This window comes from Bos indicus, chromosome 15, assembly GCF_029378745.1.
Source record: "Bos indicus isolate NIAB-ARS_2022 breed Sahiwal x Tharparkar chromosome 15, NIAB-ARS_B.indTharparkar_mat_pri_1.0, whole genome shotgun sequence".
NCBI lineage: Eukaryota > Metazoa > Chordata > Mammalia > Artiodactyla > Bovidae > Bos > Bos indicus.
Genome location: NC_091774.1, coordinates 71,448,224 through 71,475,031, shown reverse-complemented (window position 1 = coordinate 71,475,031; position 26,808 = coordinate 71,448,224). Strand labels below are relative to the sequence as shown.

At 39.6% G+C, this 26,808-nt stretch overlaps 1 protein-coding gene across 4 annotated transcripts in view; it reads left to right on the top strand.

Moving 5' to 3' along the window:
• LRRC4C (leucine rich repeat containing 4C) overlaps window positions 1-26,808 on the top strand; it is a 1,421,025-nt gene that overhangs the window by 845,112 nt on the left and 549,105 nt on the right. For all 4 annotated transcript variants that reach the window (XM_070804074.1, XM_070804072.1, XM_070804071.1 and 1 more), the window contains exon 4: window positions 4,584-4,720. The gene's annotated coding sequence lies outside the window, so the exon portion shown is untranslated. The remainder of the gene's footprint in view (window positions 1-4,583; window positions 4,721-26,808) is intronic.

The following is a 26,808-nucleotide window of genomic DNA, read 5'->3' as shown; positions in this document are numbered from 1 at the left end:
AAAAATCATATGGTTAGGGAAAATAACCATTATTATGATATACAATGACATGGAATTTAGTATCAATTTTTCCTTGGAAGTCACCATAGTTCAATATCCAAGCCACTATTTTTCTTTGTCTTAAGATGTATGTGTTCTGATTGCTCAGTCGTGTCCTGCTTTTTGCGATCCCATGGAACATAGAGCATGGAATTCTCTAGGCCAGAATACTGGAGTGAGTAGCCTTTCCCTTCTCCAGGGGATCTTCCCAACCCAGGGACCTAACCCAAGTCTCCCACACTTCAGCCAGATTCTTTACCAATTGAGCTATCAGGAAAGCCATGTCTTAAGATAAATTCAGTGTAAAAAATATTTCAATATTATTAAAACAATATTCTATGTTCCTCTCCCAGACTGGAATAAGAAAAGATTAATGGATTCAGCTTTCGTGCATGCATGCATGCTCAGTCACTAAGTTGTGTCCTACTCATTCAGCTTCAGTTCAGTTCAGTTGCTCAGTTGTATCCAACTCTTTGTGACCCCACGAATCACAGCACGCCAGGGCTCCCTGTCCATCACCAACTCTCAGAGTTCACTCAAACTCATGTCCATCGTGTCGGTGATGCCATCCAGCCATCTCATCCTCTGTCGTCCCCTTGTCCTCCTGCCCCCAATCCCTCCCAGCATCAGAGTCTCTTCCAATGAGTCAAAACTTCACATGAGGTGACCAAAGTATTGGAGTTTCAGCTTCAGCATTAGTCCCTCCAATGAAGACCCAAGACGGATCTCCTTAAGGATGGACTGGTTGGATCTCCTCGCAGTCCAAGGGACTCCCAAGAGTCTTCTCCAACACCACAGTTCAAAAGCATCAATTCTTTGGTGCTCAGCTTTCTTCACAGTCCAACTCTCACATCCATACATGACCACTGGAAAAAACATAGCCTTGACTAGATGGACCTTTGTTGGCCAAGTAATATCTCTGCTTTCCAATATGCTTTCTAGATTGGTCATAACTTTCCTTCCAAGGAGTAACAGTCTTTTAATTTCATGGCTGCAGTCACCATCTGCAGTGATTTTGGAGCCCAGAAAAATAAAGTCTGACACTGTTTCCACTGTTTCCCCATCTATTTCCCATGAAGTGATGGGACCGGATGCCATGATCTTTGATTTCTGAATGTTGAGCTTTAAGCCAACTTTTCCACTCTCCTCTTTCACTTTCATCAAGAGGCTTTTTAGTTCCTCTTCACTTTCTGCCATAAGGGTGGTATCATCTGCATATCTGAGGTTATTGATATTTCTCCTGTCAATCTTGATTCCAGCTTGTGTTTCTTCCAGTCCAGTGTTTCTCATGATGTACTCTGCATAGAAGTTAAATAAGCAGGGTGACAATATACAGTCTTGATGTACCCCTTTTCCTATTTGGAACCAGTCTTTGGTCCATGTCCAGTTCTAACTGTTGCTTCCTGACCTGCATATAGGTTTCTCAAGAGGCAGGTCAGGTGCTCTGGTATTCCCATCTCTTTCAGAATTTGCCACAGTTTATTGTGATCCACACAGTCAAAGGCTTTGGCATAGTCAATAAAGCAAAATAGATGTTTTTCTGGAACTCTCTTGCTTTTTCAATGATCCAGTGGATGTTGGCAGTTTGGTCTCTGGTTCTTCTGCCTTTTCCAAAACCAGCTTGAACATCTGGAAGTTCACAGTTCATGTACTGCTGAAGCCTGGCTTGGAGAATTTTGAGCATTATTTTACTAGCATATGAGATGAGTGCAATTGTGTGGTAGTTTGAGCATTCTTTGGCATTGCTTTTCTTTGGGATTGGATTGAAAACTGACCTTTTCCAGTCCTCTGGCCACTGCTGAGTTTTCCACATTTGCTGGCATATTGAGTGCAGCACTTTCACAGCATCATCTTTCAGGATTTGAAATAACTCAACTGGAATTCCATCACCTCCACTAGCTTTGTTTGTAGTGATGCTTTCTAAGGCCCACTTGACTTCACATTCCAGGATGTCCGGCTCTAGGTCAGTGATCATACCATCGTGATTTTCTGGGTTGTGAAGATCTTTTTTGTACAGTTCTTCTGTGTATTCTTGCCATCTCTTCTTAATATCTTCTGCTTCTGTTAGGTCCATGCCATTTCTGTCCTTTATCGAGCCCATCTTTGGTATCTCTTGGTTCCCTTGGTATCTCTAATTTTCTTGAAGAGATCTCTAGTCTTTCCCATTCTGTTGTTTTCCTCTATTTCTTTGCACTGATCACTGAGGAAGGCTTTCTTATCTCTCCTTGCTATTCTTTGGAACTCTGCATTCAGATGCTTATATCTTTCCTTTCCTCCTTTGCTTTTTACTTCTCTTCTTTTCACAGCTAATTGTAAGGCCTCCTCAGACAGCTATTTTGCTTTTTTGCATTTCTTTTCCATGGGGATGGTCTGGATCCCTGTCTCCTGTACAATGTCATGAACCTCCGTACATAGTTCATCAGGCACTCTGTCTATCATATCTAGTCCCTTAAATCTATTTCTCACTTCCACTGTATAATCATAAGGGATTTGATTTAGGTCATACCTGAATGGTCTAATGGTTTTCTCTACTTTCTTCAATTTAAGTCTGAATTTGGCAATGTGTTCATGACCTGAGCCACAGTTAGCTCCTGGTCTTGTTTGTGCTGACTGTTTAGAGCTTCTCCATCTTTGGCTGCAAAGAATATAATCAGTCTGATTTCAGTGTTGACCATCTGGTGATGTCGATGTATAGGGTTTTCTCTTGTGTTGTTGGAAGATGGTGTTTGCTATGACCAGTGCATTCTCTTAGCAGAACTCTATTAGCCTTTGCCCTGCTTCATTCTGTACCCCAAGGCCAAATTTGCCTGTTACTCCAGGTGTTTCTTGACTTTCTACTTTTGCATTCCAGTCACCTATAATGAAAAGGACATCTTTTTTGGGTGTTAGTTCTAGAAGGTCTTGTAGGTCTTCATAGAACTGTTCAACTTCAGCTTCTTCAGCATTACTGGTTAGGGCATAGACTTGGATTACTGTGATATTGAATGGTTTGCCTTGGAAACAAACAGAGATCATTCTGTCATTTTTGAGATTGCATCCAAGTACTGCATTTTGGACTCTTGTTGACCATGATGGCTACTCCATTTCAAAGGGATTCCTGCCCAGAGTAGTAGATACAATGGTCATCTGAGTTAAATTCACCCATTCCAGTCCATTTTAGTTTGCTGATTCCTAGAATGTTGACGTTCACTCTTGCCATCTCCTGTTTGACCACTTCCAATTTGCCTTAATTCATGGACCTGACATTCCAGGTTCCTATGCAATATTGCTCTTTACAGCATCAGACCTTGCTTCTGTCACCAGTCACATCCACAACTGGGTATTGTTTTTGCTTTGGCTCCACCTCTTGATTCTTTCTGGAGTTATTTCTCCACTGATCTCCAGTAGCATATTGGGCACCTACCGACCTGGTGAGTTCCCCTTTCAGTATCCTATCATTTTGCCTTTTCATACTGTTCTTCAGCTTATCTGGTTTTAAAAACTGACCTCCCTGACATGTAAGTTGTTCACTTATGATCTGAAGAATGAGGCTAATAAAAACTTGCCAAAGAGAGCTATAGGTAGTAAATGCTTAGAAAGGTGGTTGTACTAACGGAATAAGATTATGTGGTTTTGTCACTAAGTTGTGTTCATCTCTTGTGACCCCACAAACTGCAGCCCACCAGGCTCCTCTATCCATGAGATTCTCCAGGCAAGAATACTGGAATGGGTTCAATTTCCTTCTCCAGGAATAAGATTATATGTGTGTATGTGTGTGTGTGTATATATACATATATATATATATATGTATGTATGTATATTTATATATATATACGTCAGTTCCTTAGTCATATCCGATTCTTTGAGACCCCGTGGACTGTAGCCTGCCAGGCTTCTCTGTCCATGGAATTCTCCAGGCAAGAATACTGGAGTGGGTTGCCATCTCCTTCTCCACGTATGTACACATATATGTGTATGTATCTGTATATATATATTCAACTAGCAAATCCCTAGGCCCATAGGAGCGTCTCAAAGTTAAATTCCCTTTCACTTTCTCAAGACATGCAGGAACAAGACAGTTTTAATGAAATCTATTATATTAACTGTATAGTCAATAAACTTTTATTAACCTTTCGTCACTCACCTGGTGTTTTGCTAGGTGCTAACTGTAGATACAAAGCCATATTAACATGAAATATTGTTTTTAAAAGAGAAATGTTTTCTTCCTATCCTTTTCTATTAAACAAATAATAAAAATGTTCAAGTATAGCTTCCCCACTGGCCCAGTGGTAAAGATTCTACGTGAAATGCAGGAGATACAGGAAAACAGGTTCTATTCCTGGGTCAGGAAAATGCCCTGGAGAAGGAAATGGCAACCCACTTCAGTATTCTTGTCTGAAAAATCCCATGGAGAGAGGAGCGTGGTGGGCTGCAGCCCATAGAGTCCAGAAAAGAGTAGGACTTGACTGAGCACACATGCCTGGGTGCTATAATCTAATTGATTAACCTGCATTTCCTGAGCATTATATATTCCTAACTATATCCTTTTATTCTTTTTTATGTAGGAGTTACTGGAAAAGCAGAGATAAGCTATGTAGATTAGCAATATGGAAACGTCCTGAAACCCCTTTGAAGTCTCCGTAAATTGACTAGATTCAAGTTTCACAGATACGGAAACTGGTCCATGGACAATTTGCTACAGGTAAGTGAGAGGTGTAATTTAATCTGTTAGAAACTTCCAAAGATTCATTGACTGTGGGATTGTTAATTACATTTCAGATGATTGTAATGTTCCTTCGTCAGCTGACAGCTTCTCTTGCCTCCCAAATGTACACATGTGGATGCCAACATATGGCTAAATGTCTGGCCATTTCATCTTGTTCATTTGGGCTTCAGTCAATTACAAAAGGAAGAAGCAGGGGGAAAAAGTACCCACCTCATAAAACTTTTACTAGTAGTGATTTATGCAGAGGGGTGAGAGTCCAACTGTTCCTGGAACAGATGTTTCTTTGTACTGCCCCAGGAGTTGAAAGAGCAGCAGATTGGTCTGCCCAGGATTCAGAATGGAACAATCAGACAAATGGTGATGTCCCCCTCCTTCTTTGAAACCAGGGCAGTAGTTAGGTCATTAATATGGAACAAAGTGTTTGGGAAAGGTAACTGGTTTTTTATTCTCCCTTTGAAATCCTGGTGAGGTTGGAATACCTGATGTGGTAACAGCATGAAAATATTTTCTCGTGGGCTATTGGGAAAGCTGAACTTGCCTGAATGTACCAGCGGGGAAGAAGGAAAGTCCAGGTCACTCATACAAGTGTCAGTTCCTGGGCGGAGGGCATGGGCTGTGGCATGGTCTGCAGCTACATGTTGTATCATCAATTGTCAAGGCCACATGAGCCTAGAAATTGGAGATGTCCAGCTCTGTGAAATTGAAATAATCTGCTTATTCATCTGTGGGGCTCAACTGTATTAAGGAGAAGAAAAAAAAAAGTAAGCTGAAATTCTAGTGGCATTGAGCTCCATCTATGGCAAGGGAGACATTTGTACTTGCCATCTTAATTGGCAAATGCTTGCTTGAATCATTCTTGCGGTTTTAAGAGTAAAGTAGAAATCTTCTTAGAATCTGGCACTGGGGCATGCGGAATTGTCCTACATTTTCTGTTAATGTTTAGTTCTGAGTTGCATGTATAACAGCTACCTGTCCTGGATTCATAACTAAAGATCTTCCTTGAAGACATCTATCCATTTTTGCATCTTGTCCATCACATTGTATAGATTAAGCTAAATGGAAAACATGTTATCTGTCTTCTGGGAAACCACTGTGTTTGGAAAGTCACATAAGAGCACAGATATGGAGGTGTTTTTTAGCATGTGAAGTGTTTTTTAAAGATGAAAGGCAATGGTAAGATCAAGGTAAGGTAGCAGCGCATCAAGAGGAACATGAGGCAGCAAAAAGAGGAAAGACCTGAAAGTCTTGTTTTTTGTTGTTGTTGTTGTTCATTTTTTGGGTATTTTAAGAGCATGTGATGGCCCCCTTTCAAGAATCCGCCTCAGTGCAAGAGACCTGGGTTTGATCCCTGGGTTGGGATGATCCCCTGGAGAAGGGACCAGCTATCTACTCCAGTATTCTGGCCTGGAGAATTCCATGGACTGTATAGTCCATGGGGTCACAAAGAGTCGGACACGACTGAGTAAATTTCACTTTCACTTAGTCCTTCTATCTATACGGAAGGGGGGATGTTATTTCCTTTTACTTTGGCTCTTTTGTTTATCAGGAAGAAAGACTCATAATAGTCACTGTAGTGAAAAGATAATTATTTTGTTTACATGCATGGGCTGGAATTGAAACAGAAATTGAAAACAGGAAAAAAAAAAGATAGTTCTAGCATTTTCTTATATGTCTGTACCATTTTCATCAGCAGTAGCAAAATTATCCTCTTTGCAACTCTACTTCTCCCTGAATATATATTCCATCCATTCTTCTCTCTCTCTTTCTACCCGACTCTTTCTTTCTCTCTCTCAGCTTCTGATTGCTTTTCTTACCCTTCCTTCATTTGATTCTTTCATACTTTTGCCTTGAACCTAGCTTCTCATGGCCTCTCTGGCATCTTCCCATTTATTCACCTTCTAATCTTACTGCTAATGGCCTGCATCTGGGTTATACCTAGGAAACAGAAACTACACTGGGTATTATAATAGATAAAATGTAATTTAGGAATTATTAACCAGATATTGGAGAATTAAAGACACGAGCAAGGACACTGATAAGTCATAGAGGTTGCAGGAAGTGGCTACTTTGGCTGCAGAGCAACAGACATGAATTTGGGATGATGAGAATTCAGAAGATTGGAGGAAGGGCTTTACAGAACTGACATTCAGGGATCTTGAGTAGCCTTGCTGCCTGAAAGACTGAGGAACTGTAGAAGCTGGGGTGAGAAGGACTCCATCTTGCTGGGATTAATGTCTCTAAGAAGAATGTGGAGAAGGCAATGGCACCAGCTTGCAAGTGTAGTGCCCCAGGAGGTCAGATTGGGAACCACAGATATCTGGGACTCAGAATTTTGTGAGGAAACCTGTTGAGTGAATATTAACAGCCTAAAGAATTAGAAGGGAATCCACAGGCAAAGATGGAGCCGGATCTCTGAGGAAGGAGTACCAGGCAGCTAGTGCTGTTATATCACCTGGAAGAGGGGCACCGTGAGGTTGTTTTTAGGAGTATGGGAAAAAAGAAAAAAACTGGAATTAACTGTTCTGTAGAGTGTAGGTCATGAGCAATTTTCCCTCCAGCTCTCCAGTCTCCCTCTAACTGTGTCTATTGACAGAAACAGAAAATCAGGTAGCAAAAGAATATTGTGCTTTGCAGAGACCCAGGCTCAGCATTTCAAAGCAAGATGCAATATGTATCTTGGATACTGTGTGGAGTATGGATTTGAACTGAGATAGCAACCTAACAGTGAGCGCATATCCTGTCCCTGTTTGCATGTAAAGGTCTGCGTGTGTATGTGTTTAATTTCAAATGCAAGAATCTGCCTGGCTTGATTCATCTCATCACTTTGATCACAAATATTGACTTAGTTAACAGATTCACCTAACTAGTCCGGTGCCACTTTGGCTTCAACAAGTGGCATAAGATGATGGATTATAAAAGAATAAATTTCTAAGCATTCCTCTCAGGGCCTGAATCTGTTTTGCTGGAAAAACAACTAAGGGCTTTCATGTGATTGAACGTGCATAGATATAAAATATGTAAATGTGATAATGACCGACTTTTACGATTCTACATTAACACTTGTGTTAGGAAATAACATGGAGAGATCTCAGTGTCCTCTTCCTGCATTCCCCCTAATGATACTATCTTATAAAACTATAGAACAGTATGACTAACAGGATACTGACATTCTACAGTCAAGAGATTTTCTGTCACCACAAGGGTCTCTCCTGTTGCCCTTTTATAGCCACACCCACTTCATTTCCTTAAGCACAGGTCATTTTTATACTTTTGTCGTTACAAAAATGTTATCTAAATGGAATTGTACAGTATGTAACATTTGGGGATAGGCTTTTTTCACCCAACATAATTCTCAGAAGATTCACCCGAGTTCTTGACTGCATCAGCAGTTCACTGATTTTTCCAACTGTATTAATTTATGATAAAGATGCGTAACAGTCTATTTTACCATTCACCTTCTGAAGGATGTCTTGATTATTTCCAGTTTGAGGCTATTGTAAAATGGCTAGAAGCATTCATGTACAGCTTTTTGTGTGAACATAAGATTTCATTTTATTGTCTCAAAGAGCAGTTGCTAGATTATATGGTGGTTGTATATATACAGTAGGTTTATCCCCAGTTTTATTTAGAGATAATTGACATATAATGTTGCATGAGTTTAAGGTATACAGTGTGATGAGTTGATACGTATACACACTGTGAAATGTTCACCACAGTTAAGGTTAGTTAACACATGCTTCATCTCAAATTGCCATTTTGTTATTGTTTTGTGGTGAAAACATTTAAGGACTCTTAATTAAAAAAAAAAAAAAAACTCGTAGCAAAATTTAGCTATATAATACAGTCTTTTTTGGGAGGGGAGGGTATAGTAAGTTTACTCTGGATGAAACATAAATAGGATAAATAGAAACAAGCAAATGAAAATCAGTCTTTAATTACAGAGTAATAATAAAAGTATGTGGCACAGTGTAATGCAAAGAGCACTGCTGTTATTATCGTTGTTTAGTCTCTAAGTCATGTCTGACTCTTTGCAACCCAATGGACTGCAGCACACCAGGGTTCTCTGTCCTTCACCATCTCCTGGAGTTTGCTCAAACTCATGTCCATTGAGTCAGTGATGCCATCCAACCATCTCATCCTCCATTGCTCCCTTCTCCTCCTGCCCTCAATCCTTTCCAGCATCAAGGTCTTGCAAATGAACTTTCTCTTCACATCAGGTGGTCAAAGTGTTGGCGCTTCAGCTTCAGTATCAGTCCTTCAGTGAATATTCAGGGTTTATTTCCTTTAAGATTGACTGGTTTGATCTCCTTAAAGTCCAAGGGACTCTCAAGAGTCTTCTCCAATGCCACTATTCAAAAGCATCAATTCTTTGGCTCTCAGCCTTCTTTATGGTCCAACGCTCACATCCATGTGACTACTGGAAAAACCATAGCTTTGATTATACTGCGTGTGCATGCTAAGTCACTTTAGTTGTGTCCAACTCTTTGTGACCCTATGGACTGTAGCCTGCCAGGTTCGTCTGTTCATGGGATTTTCCAGACAACAATAATGGTGTGGGTTGCCATGCTCTTCTCCAGGGGATTTTCCTGACCCAGGGATGGAACCCACTTCTCTTCTGTCTCCTTCATTAACAGGTGGGTTCTTTACCACTAGCACTAGCTGGGAAGCTGTATTATAGACAGGGTTATGATCAAGCCTAACCTCTAGTCATGGCCCTGTTGCCAACTAGAGAGATTATAGGGCCTCCATATTCTCTGGGGTTTCTATTTTAGAACAAAATATAAACTTTTCTATTACGGAAAAGGGTTTTAATTCCCCAAGAATGATGCAAACCTCACATTTGAGATATCTAGTGTTTACATATCCAAATATCAAAGCAGTGTAGTCATCATGCTTTACTTTAGATCCCTAGAACTTACTCATCACATAAGAGAAAATTTGTACTTTATGACCAATGTCTATTGCTCCCACCTTCTACCCTGGTAACAATTAATATGCTCTTTGTTTCTATGATGGAGTAGGAAATGGCAACCCACTCCAGTATTCTTGCCTGGAGAATTCCAGAGGTAGGCTATAGTCCATGAAGTCACAAAGAGTCAGACATGACTGAGTGACTAACACGTTGCTCTGTGAAACAAATAGAAAGATATAGTATTTTTTTATCTGTGTTTAGATTTTTTTGAGGTTGATCTGTTTTTAGATTTCAAATATAAGTGAGATTATACAGTATTTGTCTTTCCCTGTCTGACTTATTTCACTTAACATAATGCCCTCAAGGTTCACCCATGTTATTATAAATGGCAAAATTTCCCCAAATATTCATTAGAAGAACTGATGCTGAAGCTGAAACTGATGCTCAAGAAGTCTGGCCACCTGATGCAAAGATCTGACTGATTGAAAAAGACCCTGATGCTGGGAAAGATTAAGATGGTTAGACAGCATCACTGACTCAATGGACATGAATTTCAGCAAACTCTGGGAGATAGTGAATGACAGAGGAGCCTGGTGTGCTTCAGTCCATGGGGTCACAGAGAATTGGACATGACTGAACAACAACATATATCAAATATATACATGATATGATATATATATATATATCGTATATATGGAATCTATATCTATGTACACAATACCTTCTTTATCAATTTATTCATTGATTGACACTTGATTACTGTGAACAGTGCTACAGTGAACATGAGAATATAGATATCTGTCCAAGAAACTGATTTCATTTCCTTTGTATTTACATCTAGAAGTGTGGTACCTGGATCATACAGAGTATTGCTTTTCATTTTTTTGAGAAACTTTCATACGATTTTCCATAGTGGCTACACCAATTTGCATCTCCACCAACAGTTTACCAAGATTCCCTTTTCTATATGTCTTCACCAGCATTTGCCTTGTTGAAAATAGTCTAACAGGTACAAGTTAATATCCACTGTGGTTTTAATTTTCAGAGAAAACATTTTTAATTTCAGTAGAGTCCAATTTTGGAGAAGGCATCCCATGGATGGAGGAGCCTGGTAGGCTGCAGTCCATGGGTCGCTAAGAGTCGGATACGACTGAGTGACTTCACTTTCATTTTTCATTTTCATGCATTGGAGAAGGAAATGGCAACCCACTCCAGTGTTCTTGCCTGGAGAATCCCAGGGGCAGGAGAGCCTGGTGGGCTGCTGTCTATGGGGTTGCACAGAGTCGGACACGACTCAAGTGACTTAGCATAGAGTCCAATTTATCAGATTCTCCCTTTGTGGATCATAGTTCAGTGTCCAGTATAATTAATTTTCAGAGAAAACATTTTGAATTTCAGTAGAGTCCAATTTATCAGATTTTCCCTTTGTGGATCATAGTTCAGTGTCCGGTATAAGAACTCTTTTCCTATCTGTAAACCTCAAAGGTTTTCTTCTATTTTTTTTCCTTAAAACTTTTATTTATTTTTTAAATTTTGTCTTATTTTTTAACTTTACAATATTGTATTGGTTTTGCCATATATCAAAATGAATCCACCACAGGTATACACGTGTTCCCCATCCTGAACCCTCCTCCTTCCTCCCTCCCCATACCATCCCTCTGGGTCATCCCAATGCACCAGCCCCAAGCATCCAGTATTGTGCATTGAACCTGGACTGGCGACTCGTTTCATATATGATATTATACATGTTTCAATGCCATTCTCCCAAATCATCCCACCCTATGCCTCTCCAACAGAGTCCAAAAGACTGTTCTATACATCAGTGTCTCTTTTGCAGTCTTATTTATTATATATAAGTTCATAACCCATAACCCATTTTGTGTTAACTTTTATATAAGATGTGAAACTCAAGTCACATTAAGGACATGTTTATGGATATCCACTTGCTCTTCTTGGCACTAACATCTATTGATCGAATTTTACATCCATTTGGAAATCTTCTTGGTTATTGGTATAATGAAGAATTTGGGTATTATATTCTGAGACCTTCCGTTTTAGCTGCCTTCTTCTGATATTGCTTCAGCAGAGGAAGTGGGATAAGTTGACATCAAGTTAGAGTAGAAATTCATATTCATTGTCCTTATTTGGCCTCTGTTGACACATGGGCAGGCTCTTCATTATTCTGAGTGTGGGCAGGTGTTCCAGCTCTTACCAGATATCCATTGATACAACCCTGGCTGGGAGGTGTAGGAGGGAGTGTAACCGCTACCCACTTGTCCACCACTGACCCTATGGGCAGAAGAGTAGCTTCATGACTTCTGGGAGGTGGTCCATGTCCTGACTCTCCATTAAGCCAACTGTGATACATTTCGAGCATGTCGGGGAAAGTCCCTGTTACTGCTGAGTGAACAAAGTCCAGGCTCCCCATATCACTTGCACAGAGAAAGCAAGAGACAGAAGGTGGCCTTGGTGCTACCTGGCAGAGAAGAATGTTCTAGTTTCCTACTTGGCCTTGTCTGATTGCACCTTGGTGGGGAGTTTAAGGGACCTTGTCATAACTTGGTGAAGGTGAAACGTGAAAGCTTTCTTGGTATTGGTTAAGGATAAAGCAATATTTTTTGGAGATGTTCAGCTGGATAAGGGGAATTGTCTTGGAGTTTTCCATGTTGCTAAACTGCCTTTTCTGTGTCTTTTGGTTTGTTTTTCAGTCTGTTGTTGTGTTTAGTTGCTTCGTTGTGTTCAACTCTTTGAGACTCCATGGACTGTAGCTCACCAGGCTCCTCTGTCCTTGGCATTTCCCAAGCAAGAACAGTGGAGCAGGTTGCCATTTCCTTCTCCAGAGGATCTTTCTGACCCAGGGTTTGAATCCATGTCTCCTGCAAGTCTCCCACATTGCAGGTAGATGCTTTACTGCTGAGCCACCAGGGAAGTCCCTTTTTAGTTTGTACATGTCAGCATTTCTGGGTTTGTGGTCTCTTCTTCTTCAGGTCTGGTGTGTATGAGACAAAAGGAAATACCAGGAACTCACTATTATGTAATTACTTAGATCTAAGGCAATGGCACCCCACTCCAGCACTCTTGCCTGGAAAATCCCATGGATGGAGGAGCCTGGTGGGCTGCAGTCCATGGAGTCGCTAAGAGTTGGACATGACTAAGTGGATTCTCTTTCACTTTTCACTGTCATGCATTGGAGAAGGAAATGGCAACCCACTCCAGTGTTCATGCCTGGAGAATCCCAGGGATGGGGGAGCCTGTTGGGCTGCCGTCTATGGGGTCGCACAGAGTCGGACACGACTGGAGTGATTTAGCAGCAGCAGCAAGCTTCCTAGACTGTTTCCTACTCTCTACCTTTCAGCTCCTTCTTATATATTTATTTTAAATATATACTGTCCAGGGATTTTAACTGTACTTAGTGGGGTGAATAGGAAAATGAAAGTCTAATTCATCCTCCTGGAAATAGAGCCCTTTGGAAATGTTTTTGAAGACATTCTGATGGGTCTACTTTTATTGTTAAATTTTAACAATAATAATTCAAGTAAAGGTGTAAAGACAAAGAAAAGAAAACAAAGCAAGCAACTAAAGAAACTTAAGCTTTTACTAGGTCCAGTCTCCTGTATTTGAGTAGGAATACATGCAAACCCATTTCAAAAGAGGATTACTTCACACAGTAGAAGTTTACACATAATTATTGAATGAAGGAATAATTACCAAATGAATTAATCTGCTGAATTGTCTCCTACATGTGAAACAATATTCTAGGCAGCAAGGAAGGTATATCACATATATATTTATAATATAGACCTAACTACCAAGTTATATACAAGCCAGTAACACTGCTAAAATGGAAAGACGACCATAGCTATAATATATAAGGTAGAACGTTGTCTTTCATCTCCTCGGAGCAAGGCAGTGTCTTGTTCCTCTTTGTCTGCTGCTAGTGCCTAATAGAGCACATTAGTCATCATGCATGGCTTCCTCTAGGAGTTTAGCAGAGGAGGAGAGAGCACTTGGAGCTGCTGGGAAATAATTTGTCTTGTATTTTCCAAAATCTCTGCAGAAAAGATGTTCCCTTTCTCCCAGGTGGCTCAGAGATCCGCCTGCCAATGCAAGAGCTGAAGAAGACATGGATTCAATCCCTGTGTTGGGAAGATCCCCTGGAGGAGGGCATGGCAACCCACTCTAGTATTCTTGCCTGGGAAATCCCATGGACAAAGGAGTCTGGCGGACTACAGTCCATGGAGTTGCAAAAGAGTCAGGCAGAGGACACAAAGCATTACTAAGCAAAGTATACATTCCTTTACCAAATCAGAGAATTCTTTGTGTGAATCGTATCCCTGCCAATGAAGCAAGGTATTTATTGTTCTGACCTTGGCAGAAGCAGAGCAGAAATAAGTATCATTTTTTCATACATATATTTTAAAATATTTAAGATCAAGTGCTCCCTCTATCTCATAGTTCCTTCTCTAACCCCAAATACCAACCAAAATAGCTTCATGTTTAACAAGGTATATGTATACTTGTGGCCTGGGAGTTAAATGTCAATCCACTCATCTGAACATGTACAAAGGAGAAAAAAAAATGTAATGAATAAATAAAAATAGCAGCATAGGTAACAAGATGAGTTAACTTCACTGTCCTTTAGACAGGCATGAAATCCATCCTAAACATAACCCAAAGAGGAGCTCTGAATGTCATCAATTTATTGTAAAATCCAACAGTCTGGGCATCACATAATGGCTTTTCAGATACCTAAGAACAGAATTCCACAAATAAAAAGATCCTTGGCAGAAAGTCAGTGTCACAGTTAACGAACTCTCTAGCATTTCAGTCCTGGATCAGGGGATGCAAGAGGCTTAGGGAAACTAACAAGAACCATGATGTTAGGAATCTTGAGGCAACAAAAACATGTTTAATGAAGGCAAGGGGCCTCCTGCGAAAGCAAAAAGTTCTGCTCATCACAGGCAGATGAAAAGACAGCTTCCTGCTTACATCATAGACACTCAGAGGATATGAACTTTGACTTGTGTATTTGATAAAGCAGCAGTAGGCTTTCTCAATAATGAGTATTTACAGGATCAAGTTTTTAAAAAAGCTTCCTGTTTTTTGTTTGGTTGGCTTTTTCATAAGAGTCTAGCTCTTTGGATGAAGAGTTCTCCATGAATGCCTAGTTCTATAAAATAAAAAGAAAGAGCAAAGTGTGAAGTGTGGTGACTTCTATTTTATGTGATTTTCAGTGAAGAATAGGGATGGCACTGAACTGGAAAGGTATTATTTTCCCATGATACACCTGTTTTCATGGAAATCCATTTTAATAGATTCCTGAGACAGAAAACTACACTTGGAACTCACACCCTTAAAACTTCAAAGAATTTACAAACTTATGGCAGATTCTATCTCTCATTTAAAGTTTATAGTTGCCACAAATTGAAATGATCAGGGTGCTGTATAGTATTCAATGTAGAAAATAGCCTGAATTAGCAGGAAATTGTATTATTCTATGAGTTTTAAGCTTCACAAAGTTTATTACATTTTAAAAATTTCTTATGTATTGTTATTATTTCTTTTAAAATATAAACTTAAATACCTTAAAAAATATATTAGCGTTAGCATGAGCAAAACATGTTTTGTTGTTAGAAATTTAGCAATAAAATAATGTGATAACAATCACTTCATTAAGGAAAAGAGATTAAAAACATCAAAAAGATGGATGAAAATGGCAGTTGCTTCTTATTGCCATCATCCTAAATGGGATTTCTGCAATTTTTCTGACTGTATAATATAGATTTAGCCAATTTTTCTGAGCCACCTTCACATGATATAGTTGAGAGTTGAGCGGTAGAGGTAAGAAAGAGAGAACATAATCAGAGAGATTGCATCTTCTTACCATATTCCAGTTTATTAAACATAACTCAGAAGTTTCCAGGTGTATTGGAAGCACATTTTGAAAGAAAAATCAGCCCATGTCTGCTAAGTCTCCTATCCTATCTGTCCAAGTAAGTAGAATGATCATATTATTGGCAGTACCTCCATTTTCTCAACTTTTTTTAAAGTGACAAATGTGTTAAATATCATGGGTATTCCTTATGCTTGGTTTCTCACATTTTACATCTTTAAGGTCTGTATTCCTGGTGCAAATACAATGAAATATCACTGCAGTAAAGCAAAATGTTTCACTGTGCACATTTACTGTTCAAGAAACCAAACCATAAACCAGAAATTTCGAGGCAGTAAAACAATTTGGGACGAGCATTCTATTCCACTGAATGGTATGCTTCTATTTCAGAGAGCAACTCCTAAATTGAGTGTCTTGCACAGAGATGGCACAGCAGTAACAAATTGTAGAATGATTTTATATATATATATATGTACACTTGGAAATTACAAAGTAGAACCAAGATGTGCTGGAAAACCAGCTCTATGAGGGGAAAAAAAGAAAAAAAAAGGCAAAAAACTCAGTTTGTAGTGTTTTCCTCTTTTGATGGTTTAAATACTTGCCCTATGGCCCATTTTAATACCAATTTTAATGACCAATTACCATTTTAATGTGTGTCACAGCACAGAGGTGGGAAAAGATGGGCACAATGTTCTCTTACAGGCTGGTACAGGCTGGCTCCAGTCCCCTGCTAGTTAAGTCCCCTAGATTTGCGTTCATGTGATTTGGCAAAAGAAATCATGCCACTGATTTTCTGTAGGTTAATCAGCTGACTTGATTTTGATGTGGACTTTTCACGGCAATACAAGAGACCCAGGTTTGATTCCTGGGTCAGGAAGATCCACTGGAGAACGGACAGGCTACCCACTCCAGTATCCTTGGGCTTCCCTTGTGGTTCATCTGGCAAAGAATCCGTCTGCAATGTGCGAGACCTGGGTTTGATCCTTGGGTTGGGAAGATCCCCTGGAGAAGGGAAAGGCTACCCGCTCCAGTATTCTAGCCTGGAGAATTCAGAGAGTCGGACACAACTGAGCGACTTACACTCTCACTTTCACTTTTCACAAGTAATGATGACAAAGTATTACTTTTTCCCAGGCAGGCTACTTGTAGGAAGAAAAATTGTAAGAATACCTCCCCAGGAGTTCCCATGCTTTTGAAAGCAGATAAAAACCAAGGAAGACCTTGAGGATTTTCCTGAGGTTGAAAAAGAATTCTCTTTAACTAGGGCCACCTACTTTGGGGCCTGGGCACTGTTAAGCATGCCTTGAAGAATCCTTATTCTTAGCCACTCTAAGGTCAAAAACTGAATAGGAAAGCCTTAGGCAAAGCACTCTTTAGTAGCATGGTATATTAACTCTTAGAATTTACAAAATCCTTCCAGTCTCCCATGTTGCTGAACTATTTTTTAAGTCAAGAAATTTAGTGCACAGAAATGCAGGAAAAAACTAAAGAAATCTTGAGGATAGTTTATGATTAAAACAATTATTCATTTTAGAACTCTTATGGGTCAAACTCTGAGCTGGAAAGTCTCACTTATTTTATATTTGTATTTGTGTGTTTACTCTTTAGGGTAAAAGTGGAAATTCTTTCATTTAATGAAGATGGAAAAGGGCATCTCAAGTTATTAAAAATATTTTACTAACAACAACAATCCGTTAAACATATACTATATCCTAGACAATTCTCATTTACCATTGTAGTTAGTAATCAACAATATTTCTATTTTATAGATGGAATAAACGTGACTGTGGCTGAGTGTTATGCATGAGATCATGAACTAATAAAGAGGAAAAACTGTATCACTAGTCAGTGTTTCTTCGGATTTGTTGCTTAACATGTGTTAATTCAGTCAGTCAGTCCATAAATGTTTATTGAGCACCCACTAAGATTCAGCCATTCTTCTTGGCTTCAGGGCTATAGCAGAGAACCACACCAATACAAAATTCAGCTCTTTTAAAATTTCCGCATTTTAGTTGGCAGAGACAATCAACAAACAGACAGAATAGTATTAAATCAGTGCTATGTTGGATGGTAACAAGTTATATAGAAAAATACAAAGTAGGGAAGCAACAACTAATATAGGTATAGGAGTGCATTGAAAGTTTAAACCAATAATCAGAGAAGGCATCACTAAGAAGGTAAGGAAAATTAGATTGTGAGAGACCTTAGATGTGCAAATGTCTGAGTTCCAAGATGAAACACATGTAGAGGCCTTCAAGTGAAAGCAGGCTTAGTGCACTGGAGGCGCATCACGGCTTATAGGTAGCTAACCAGAAGTAAGCTTGGGAGAAAGGGATGGGAGTTGAGGTCCTAGACATGGGAGGTATGGAGGAAGATGCTCGATTCCTTGACTTCTGTGATGAGTGTAGACTGAAGGGAGGAGCAGGTGAGAGAAAAGAGAACAATGAACAGGCTGTGGCAATAATCCGTGTGAAGAATAGTAATCTCTTGTGCCATGACAGTAGAGATCCAACTGATAAGAACTGGTTGGATTCTGAATATATTTTGAGTAGACATCATCTGTGGAATGATTAAAAGTAGACTGTGAGTGAAAGTGAGATTTTCTGAATAAAGAGAAGCTTCCCTTTACAGTGATGGTGAGGATTATAGAAGGAGAGATTTGGGGTAGATAAAGAGGTTTGGGAAGATAAAGAACTTGTTTTTTCAATGTGGTGAGATGGAGGAGATGCAAGAATAAAGAACATTATTTAAAGTATAAGTCTCAATAAAGCTAATCTACATAAAAGCACTATCAATGTTAGTTAGGTTTTTCTCTTCACTCTAGTTTCAGCTCGGTGATATAATTATGTTAAGACTAAGATTTAAAGACTGGTTATAATAGAATTGGTGGAGTGTAGACAAGAAAAGGAGGAGTTTTTAACTTGGATTAAAAAATCAGAAGAGTCTGTTTTGTACTTATTAGGCCAGGTTTCATAGGAGAAAAGTAAGAGTCAAAGAGATAAAGAAATTGGTATAGGTTTGGTTCTGCTGAAGTCATTTTAAAATATTCATACATATATATCTACTTTTCTCAGATTCTTCTTCCTTATAAATTATTACAAAATGTTGAGGATAGTTCCAGTCTTATAAAGTAAGTTTGTTGGTTTTCCTTGTTGGTTATTTATTTTATACGTGGTAGTTTAGGCTCTTAGTCATGTCTGACTCTTGCAACCACATGGACTGCAGCCCACCAGACTCCTCTGCCCATGGAATTTCCCAGGCAAGAGTATTGGAGTGGGTTGCCATTTCCTATTCCAGAGGATCTTCCCAACCCAGGGACAGAACTCATATCTCCTGAATTGGCAGGCAGATTCTTTACCACTAGCAACACCTGGGAAGGACATTTTATGTATAGTAGTGTGTATATGTTGGAGAAGGCAATGGCACCCCACTCCAGTACTCTTGCCTGGAAAATCCCATGGATGGAGAAGTCTGGTGGGCTGCAGTCCATGGGGTTGCTAAGAGTCGGACATGACTGAGCAACTTCCCTTTCACTTTTCACTTTCATGCATTGGAGAAGGAAATGGCAATCCACTCTGGTGTTCTTGCCTGGAGAATCCCAGGGACAGCGGAGCCTGGTGAGCTGCCGTCTCTGGGGTCGCACAGAGTCGGACACGACTGAGTGACTTAGCAGCAGCAGTAGCAGCAGTGTGTATATGTTAATCTAAATCTCCCACTTTATCCTTAATCCCCTCTTTCCCCTTTGGTAACCATGTTTGTTTTCTATGTCTGTGGGTGTATTTCTATTTTGTATATGAGTTCATTTGTATTTTTTTTTTTAGATTCCACATATCTAAAATATGTGGAATATCACATATTCCATATCACATAAGATATCATGTTGTCTTTGTCTGACTTACTTCGCTTAATATGATAATCTCTAGGTCCATTCATGTTACTACAAATGTCATTATTTTGTTATTTTTAGTGACTAATATTCAGTTCACTTCAGTTCAATTGCTCAGTCCTGTCCGACTCTTTGTGACCCCATGGACTACAGCACACCAGGCTTCCCTGCCCATCACCAACTCCCAGAGTTTACTCAAACTCATGTCCATTGAGTCGGTGATGCCATCCACTGACTAGTATTCCATTATATAAGTATACCCCATCGTTTTTATCTATTCATTTGGCATGGATATTTAGGTTGCTTCCATGTCTTGGCTATTGTAAATAGTGTTGTAGTGAACATTAGGGCACGTGTATCTTTTTGAATGATGACTTTCTCTGGATATATGCCCAGGAGTGGAATTGCAGAATCATATGGTAGCTCTATTTTTAGTTTTATAAGGAAACTCCACTTAGTTTTCCCTAGTGACTGTACCAATAAATGAATCATTTTGCTGCATACCTGAAATTAATACATATACCACAACTACACTTCAATTAAAAAACATTTTTTAAAATGTCTATAGAGTTGTTAAGAACAAAACCTGAGGAATCTGGGTGACTGAAAGAATAACTGACCCTGGATCTGAGCCATGCTGCTCTGGGAGTCCAGAGGCTGGTATCAGATGCAGAGTTTGGGAGGCAGTGACTCTCTTTCCTGAGACACAAGTACAATGTTGTCAACTGAAGGTGTTAAAGAGGAGTCAGAACACGATTGTTGTGCCTCAAAGTCACATGCTCAGGGTGTCCACTACCATGTGGAGGCTGTAACACAGGATCTAGACCAAGAAGACAGAATGAGTTGATATTTCCTGAGCAATGTGAGATGTCCTAGACATTTCCAGGAATAAGTGAACATTTTCAGAAAGAGTGAGCCTTGGGCTCTGAAAGTGAAAGTAAGTCAGTCATGTCCGACTCTTTGTGACCCCGTGGACTATACAGTCCATGGAATTTTCCAGGCCAGAATTCTGGAATGGATAGCTGTTCCTTTCTCCAGGGGATATTCCCAACCCAGGGATCGAACCTAGGTCTCCCACATTGCCGGTGAATTCTTTACCAGCTCAGCCACCTGGACTTTGAACAAGTTAGAAAGTATCTCATCTAGCCATTAATGAGGCGTGTTTTCCCTCTCTGTTGAAGATATCAAAGATTATTCTTGCAATGTGTTGTATAGGATAGCCATTTCTCCAAGCAGTCCTGGTGTGCTGAATAGTGGCCTGCTTATGTGGAGGCAATAGGGACCTTGCGGGGCACTCTGAAAGCTAAATCCGATGGGATGATGTACATGCTTAATCATTCAGTATTGTCTCAATCTTTGTGACCCAAGAACCATAACCCACCAGGCTCCTCTGTCCATGGAATTTTTAGGCAAGAGTACTGGAGTGGGTTGTCATTTCCTTCTCCAGGGATTCTTCCCGACCCAAGGATCAAACCCATGTCTCTTGCATTGTCTGGTAGAGTCTTTACCACTGAGCCACCTGGGAAGAAGCCCTAAATCCAGTATCACTTCTCTGTCCTAAGCCTGCTCCTTGTATGTCATGCGGTAGGTTTTTCATGCTTTAGGGCTTTAGTTGGTTTCCATTTATTTCCTGAGATGTCATTCCCCATCCCCCTGTTTTTATACTCATGATTGACCGTAAGATGATGCAGTTTCCCCAGCTCTGATTTTACTTGCTCTTCCTGAAAAAAAAAAAAAAAAGATGCTACCATCTGACCTTGCCTTACCCAAGTGGCATACTACTTGAGTTGAGTGTGTTGGACTACTGCCATGCAAGCTGCTTTAGTTCTTCTCAGAACTGATTTTCCATGAGTAGAGACTGTTGGCAGCTGGCTGTTGAAACAGATGTCCTGCCTGTTGGGGAGTATTTCCTTGGGTTCACTTCTACAGCTTAGCTGAGCAGTGAGTGCCAGGCATGGATCAGTGTACTTTCCCCAGGAGCAGGGCCACCCTAGCCTCTACTAGGTGCCCCGAGACCTGAGCAGTCAAGGTTTTGCTGCTTATTGGCCAAAGCAGACCAACACTACACTTTTCTCGTACCTGCTTTTAACTTATACATGGTTCCTTTTTCCTGAAGTGTCTTCTCCCCACTTCTGCCTGAGAATCCAGCCTTTTCCTCAGTACTAGGGTGACTATCATCTTTATGATGTGTCTCCTAATTCTTGTCTATTGCATGTGAGTTCCCGGAATTGCCACTGCATTTCAGCAGCCATGTCAGATCATGTCCTAAATATATTTGTTGTTGTTGTTGTAGTTCAGTCACTAAAATGAAAAGTGAAAGTACTAGCCTTTTACTTGTGTCCAACTCTTTGGGACCCTATGGACTGTAGCCTGCCAGGCTCCTCTGTCCATGGGATTCTCCAGGCAAGAATACTGGAGTGGGTTGCCGTTTCCTTCTTCAGAGGATCTTCCTGACCCATGGATTGAACCTGAGCTTCCTGAATTGCAGGCAGATTCTTTATCATCTAAGCTACCAGGAAAGCCCATTCAGTTGTTAAGCCATGTCCAACTCTTCATGCCACACTCCCCTATCCTTCACTATTTCCCAGAGTTTGCTTAGATTCATGTCCATTGATTTATCCCTTTGGTGCCCAAGCAATTCTCAAGAGTCTTTTCCAAAACCATAGTTCAAAAGCATCAATTCTTTGGCTCTCATCCTTCTTTACTGCCCAGCTCTCACATCCATACATGACTGGAAAAACCATAGCTTTGACAATAATTCATATGTATTTGTGTATATGTTCTTTCTCTTCTCCTTGAAGGTGAGTTCCTTCAATAAGGCTTGAATAGTAAGCATCCCTTAGCTGTCCAAACCCTGAGAATCACTAATGGAACTGAGAAATTTAGTGAGGTTCATAGGGCAAGAGCTGGGGGTGTATGAGGAAAGGCCAAAGAAAAAATTTTCTGTAGACAACCAGCTTCAATTATATTTGAGATTTAAATTAATTTTGGTAACATGCATTCATTTAGGGTGCTAGAGTTCAAGGTTGCAAATTTTATCGCGGATCACCAAGGCAAAACCAGCAAGACAAGAAAGAGCAGGTAAATACTAGTAGGCTGTTAAGATTATCAGCTTGACTTCTTTTATTTGGAAGAGAGAGGTAGGGGTGTTGGGAATATATTTATAAGATTGCCTTAGACTATAAGAAAAGGTCTGTGGCCAAGGACAAAAGCTTTTCAATTTGTCCTTTGATAATTTTGATAATACATCTTATAATTAGTCACAGAAACCCTTCCCCTCTTTTCTTTAAATTGACTAGAATGAGACAAAATAAAACTAAAGAAATAGAATCCAGGTTTTGTTTCTAGCTACAAACACAAAGAAATAATTTCTGAAACAAACTATGTCTAAAAGCTGAGCAAAACATCATAATTTTCTGGCCTTGGAGACAGTGAAATCAATAAAACAAATATTTGGGTGATTTTTCATAGATCATTTGCAGAAACAACACACGTATTTATTAAAATCTATGAACCCTGAAAATAATTTCCTTTCAGCTGTAATAAACTTCAAGATTCTTTGAGACACACACACACACAAACACACACACACACACACACACACACATATCTTTATACAGTTGTAGTATCCTCGGTGGTAAGAATCCAAGCTCCTTTCGGCATAAGACATAAGCAGGAATTCAGTGGCCTTTAGGTTGAAACTATTAGGATTTATAAATTCTGAGAGCAGCATTCAGTACTCCTTTCCTGACAAATCTCCATCCTTTAGTAGTCAGGTATTCTTTATTCTGAAGCTTTTCACCTCATACTAATGCTATCATCTGCCCTAAAAAACAGACAAAAACACTAAAATTCTGGCAATTAATTGTGAGAAATTGAGGCTCTTCAAGGTCTAACTATGACCTGCCACAATACTCCATGTACCACTGTATACATGAGGGGAGAGGGCAACACACATCACAAGTGTCATTACTGACCCAACGTTGTACACAACTTCATTTAATCTGCAAAGTGAGTTTTTAATTTAAGAATATTTTCCTTCCTTCCTCTTACTCCTTCACTCTCTCTTTTTCTTTCTTCCCTCCCATTCTTTCTTTCTTTTCATCAATTTTCTTCTGTAAAGTGCTCACATAAAATAAAAGCTAAATCTTATTGAAGTACAAATATAAAAATGTCTAATTTTCCCATAGCTCCAAATCCCCATCATTATGTATATTATTTGTCTATTTTTGTTAAATAGTCCTGTCCCTATTTTGAAGAAGAAGTAACTGGAACTCAGAAAGTGTAACTTAGCCACACCATGATTTAAATCCTGGATCCTTATTGCCAAACCTGTGGCAAGCATCCCAGTATGTGGGTATTTCCATGCCTTTCACATTCTATAGACAAAGACGAATTCTCTTGTCTGGTTTGACAACATTCTAGGGACTCGATCACTCATTCCATTGTTCATCCATATATTCATAGTACCACTTACTGGATAATAAATCTGAGTAGGAATTAGAAGAATAAAGGGCATAAAAAGAGGAAACAGGAGTTATAGTGGTTGAGAAAGGGGAATAACCTTGGCAAAGATAAAGGGATTGAATTTCAATGAGGAAAGAAGGAGCTGAGTCTGGATTAAAATAACTTCCCATCCTAAACTCCATGCTCTTAAGCACACCTCTGATGTGCTATCCGATTGATATGTTCCCCTGGAGGTTTTCATTACTAAAGTATCTTTATTGCTCAGACCCTCCAGAGTCACAATCCACTGGAGGGGGAAAGCAACGCAAGTTAAGTACCACACGCTATGCCAGACATCAGATTCAAAGATAAAGCAGATGAAATCCCTGACTTTGTGGTGTCCAAGTTCAGTAATGGGAAGCCCTCCATGGCACCTGTCTGTGAGGTTTTACGACAGCTTCCCTAGATTGTGAAAGAGTTTCACTTGCAGTATTTAAGGAGACATCTAAAATATAGACTGTCTTCCTCTCTTTGTCCTTATCTGCTTATTCCATTCCTGCTTCTTCTCATCTTCATTCCACTGGGTTCATAGCTTGAACCAATTCTAGTGCCTTTAAAGTATAGATACCATAGGGCCAATAGAAGGAGAATGTCTGCCTGGGAAACATCAGGAAACAATCCCATCCGTCTTCCTTCCTGACCCTGGCCACTCTTCAGAAGCTTTGAATGAGTTCCCGGGCTCACACATGGTTCTCTTGAGTCAGTCTGCCTTTGGAGATGTTCTTTTAACCAATTCAAAAATATGTCTCCAGCCTAAAAGATCACACATAATATTTCATTTTGAGCCTGGGCCAACCTTTTCAAAACCAAATACTGAATTTTGACTTCATTTTCCAATATATAGTGACATTTTTCTTGAATATGAATTCATTTAACAAACTTTTTCTTTTTTCCTAGAAGCATAGGGTGGTGCTGTTCTGCTGTTCTCAGCTATGTCCAACTCTTTGAGATCTCCATAGACTGTAGGCTATGCTACAGCTTCTCTGTCCATGGAATTCTCCAGGCAAGAATAGTGGAGCAGGTTACCATTTCCTACTCCAGGGGATCTTCCCGACCAAGGGATTGAACCCACATCTCCTGTATTGGCAGGTGGATTCATTACCACTGCACCACTTGGAAAGCAGAGTTAATATCAATCAGTAATTAAAATTGGTAGTTCTGGAATGCAGATCTAGGGATGTCATTTATTGTATGAACTTGGCCAAGTCACTTAACTTATCTGAACCTCAAGTTTTTGGGAAAAAAACTCGATTTTTTCCTTGTTGAAATGGTGCTAATAATACCTCCCTTGAATGGTTATCATGAGCATTAAATAAAACAATAGATAAGAGGCTTCATGGATAACTGTGTGTCAAGTATTAGCTGTGGGTTGTAAGAAAATATCACACTCTACCAGTAAGGTCCTGTTACGGCTTGTGAAGCCCAAATCAATTACACACTGGGGCAGATACACTGTGTGTGTGACATAATTGGTGAACAACAGAAAACTAATATGGTCAAATGATTCTGTGCTAATTAAACTACTGTGGATCCCAGGCAATATGTCCAGAGTATGCTTTTAGGTAGACAGTTGTCTAACTACTTGACTGATGCTTTGGTGCCATAGTGTTAATGTAATTCTCAGGCAATCCATTGTGTGTTAGGAAAAAAAAAAAAAAAGTTGGAGTGAGGAGAGTAAAGAATTAAAGAAAGAGAGCCTAAAAACTTTTTGAAGTCTCCCATATGCAAATAGCAGTCAAGTTAAGAGTTCCCAGGGTAAAGTTATAATTGCCTTTCTCATTTTGCAGCCATATGTCTGTCACACAATTGAGCTGTCACATATTGAGATTGCTCCTGTGACATCTTCATAGTTTCAAATTGACTCTAGCCTAAAACAGCTCCAGCAATTGCAGGGTTACCACCTTTGCTCCACTGCCTCATCTCCCTGGAAGCTTAAGAGAATCCATGTGCTCCACACTGGATGCATCTCCAGTGTGATTTAACATGTGTGGGCATCAGCCAACATTTGGCACACATAGAAAAACCCAACCAGCTTCATCCCCATTTTGAACCGTGATAAGAAACCGGCAAAGAGCATCAGATAGGCAGAAGAGAGTCCAGTTCATTTCAGAGAGTAAAAGCCAAAGCTGCTTCCTCTTCACAGTGGAAAAACACATAAGAAATGGATTAGAAAAGTCGGAAAACTCCCTGTATTCTCTAGAAGAGGCACAGTCAATTCTTTTTCTTTCTCTTTAAGGGTGTTATATTTAATTTTAAAATGTCATTATTATTTCACATGGAAGAATTACTCATCGAAATGGAATTTCTTTTAAATTCCTCTGTTTTAGAATCTACGCCCCCAGGGAAAATGAGTATATTCATGAGTGGGCTATGAAGGTATAAAGCACATTTCATATCATAAAAATCTCTGTCTGTTACAAAGTGAAATAGCTTAGAATTGTGGGAAGGTCTGAGAATATTAAGATCACTGATGCTTTGATCATGGTAGCCAGAGTCCACTTTAGATTCTGAAAGGCAAGATGCCAAAATACTAGATTTGGGTATATTTTGGTGAGACTAATTTTTAGAGGATCTATTGACAACTGAATCAGACTGAGATATTATTGTGTAGCAGCTCTGAAGTCAGAATCCCAGCCTAACCAGTTTTATGTTGTATGACTTCAGACTATTTCTTTTTAACCTTTCTAGAATCCAGTATTATGAACTATCTATCAAATGGTGGTAGTGAGAAAATACGATTCATACAGCATTGTTCTGATTGTATAAAGTAACTATATGAAATATTTAGTTTAATGCTTGCTGTATAATAAGCTTTCAGTAAACATCAGCTAGTGTCAAAGTGCTAGAAGTGGTAATCTGACTATGAA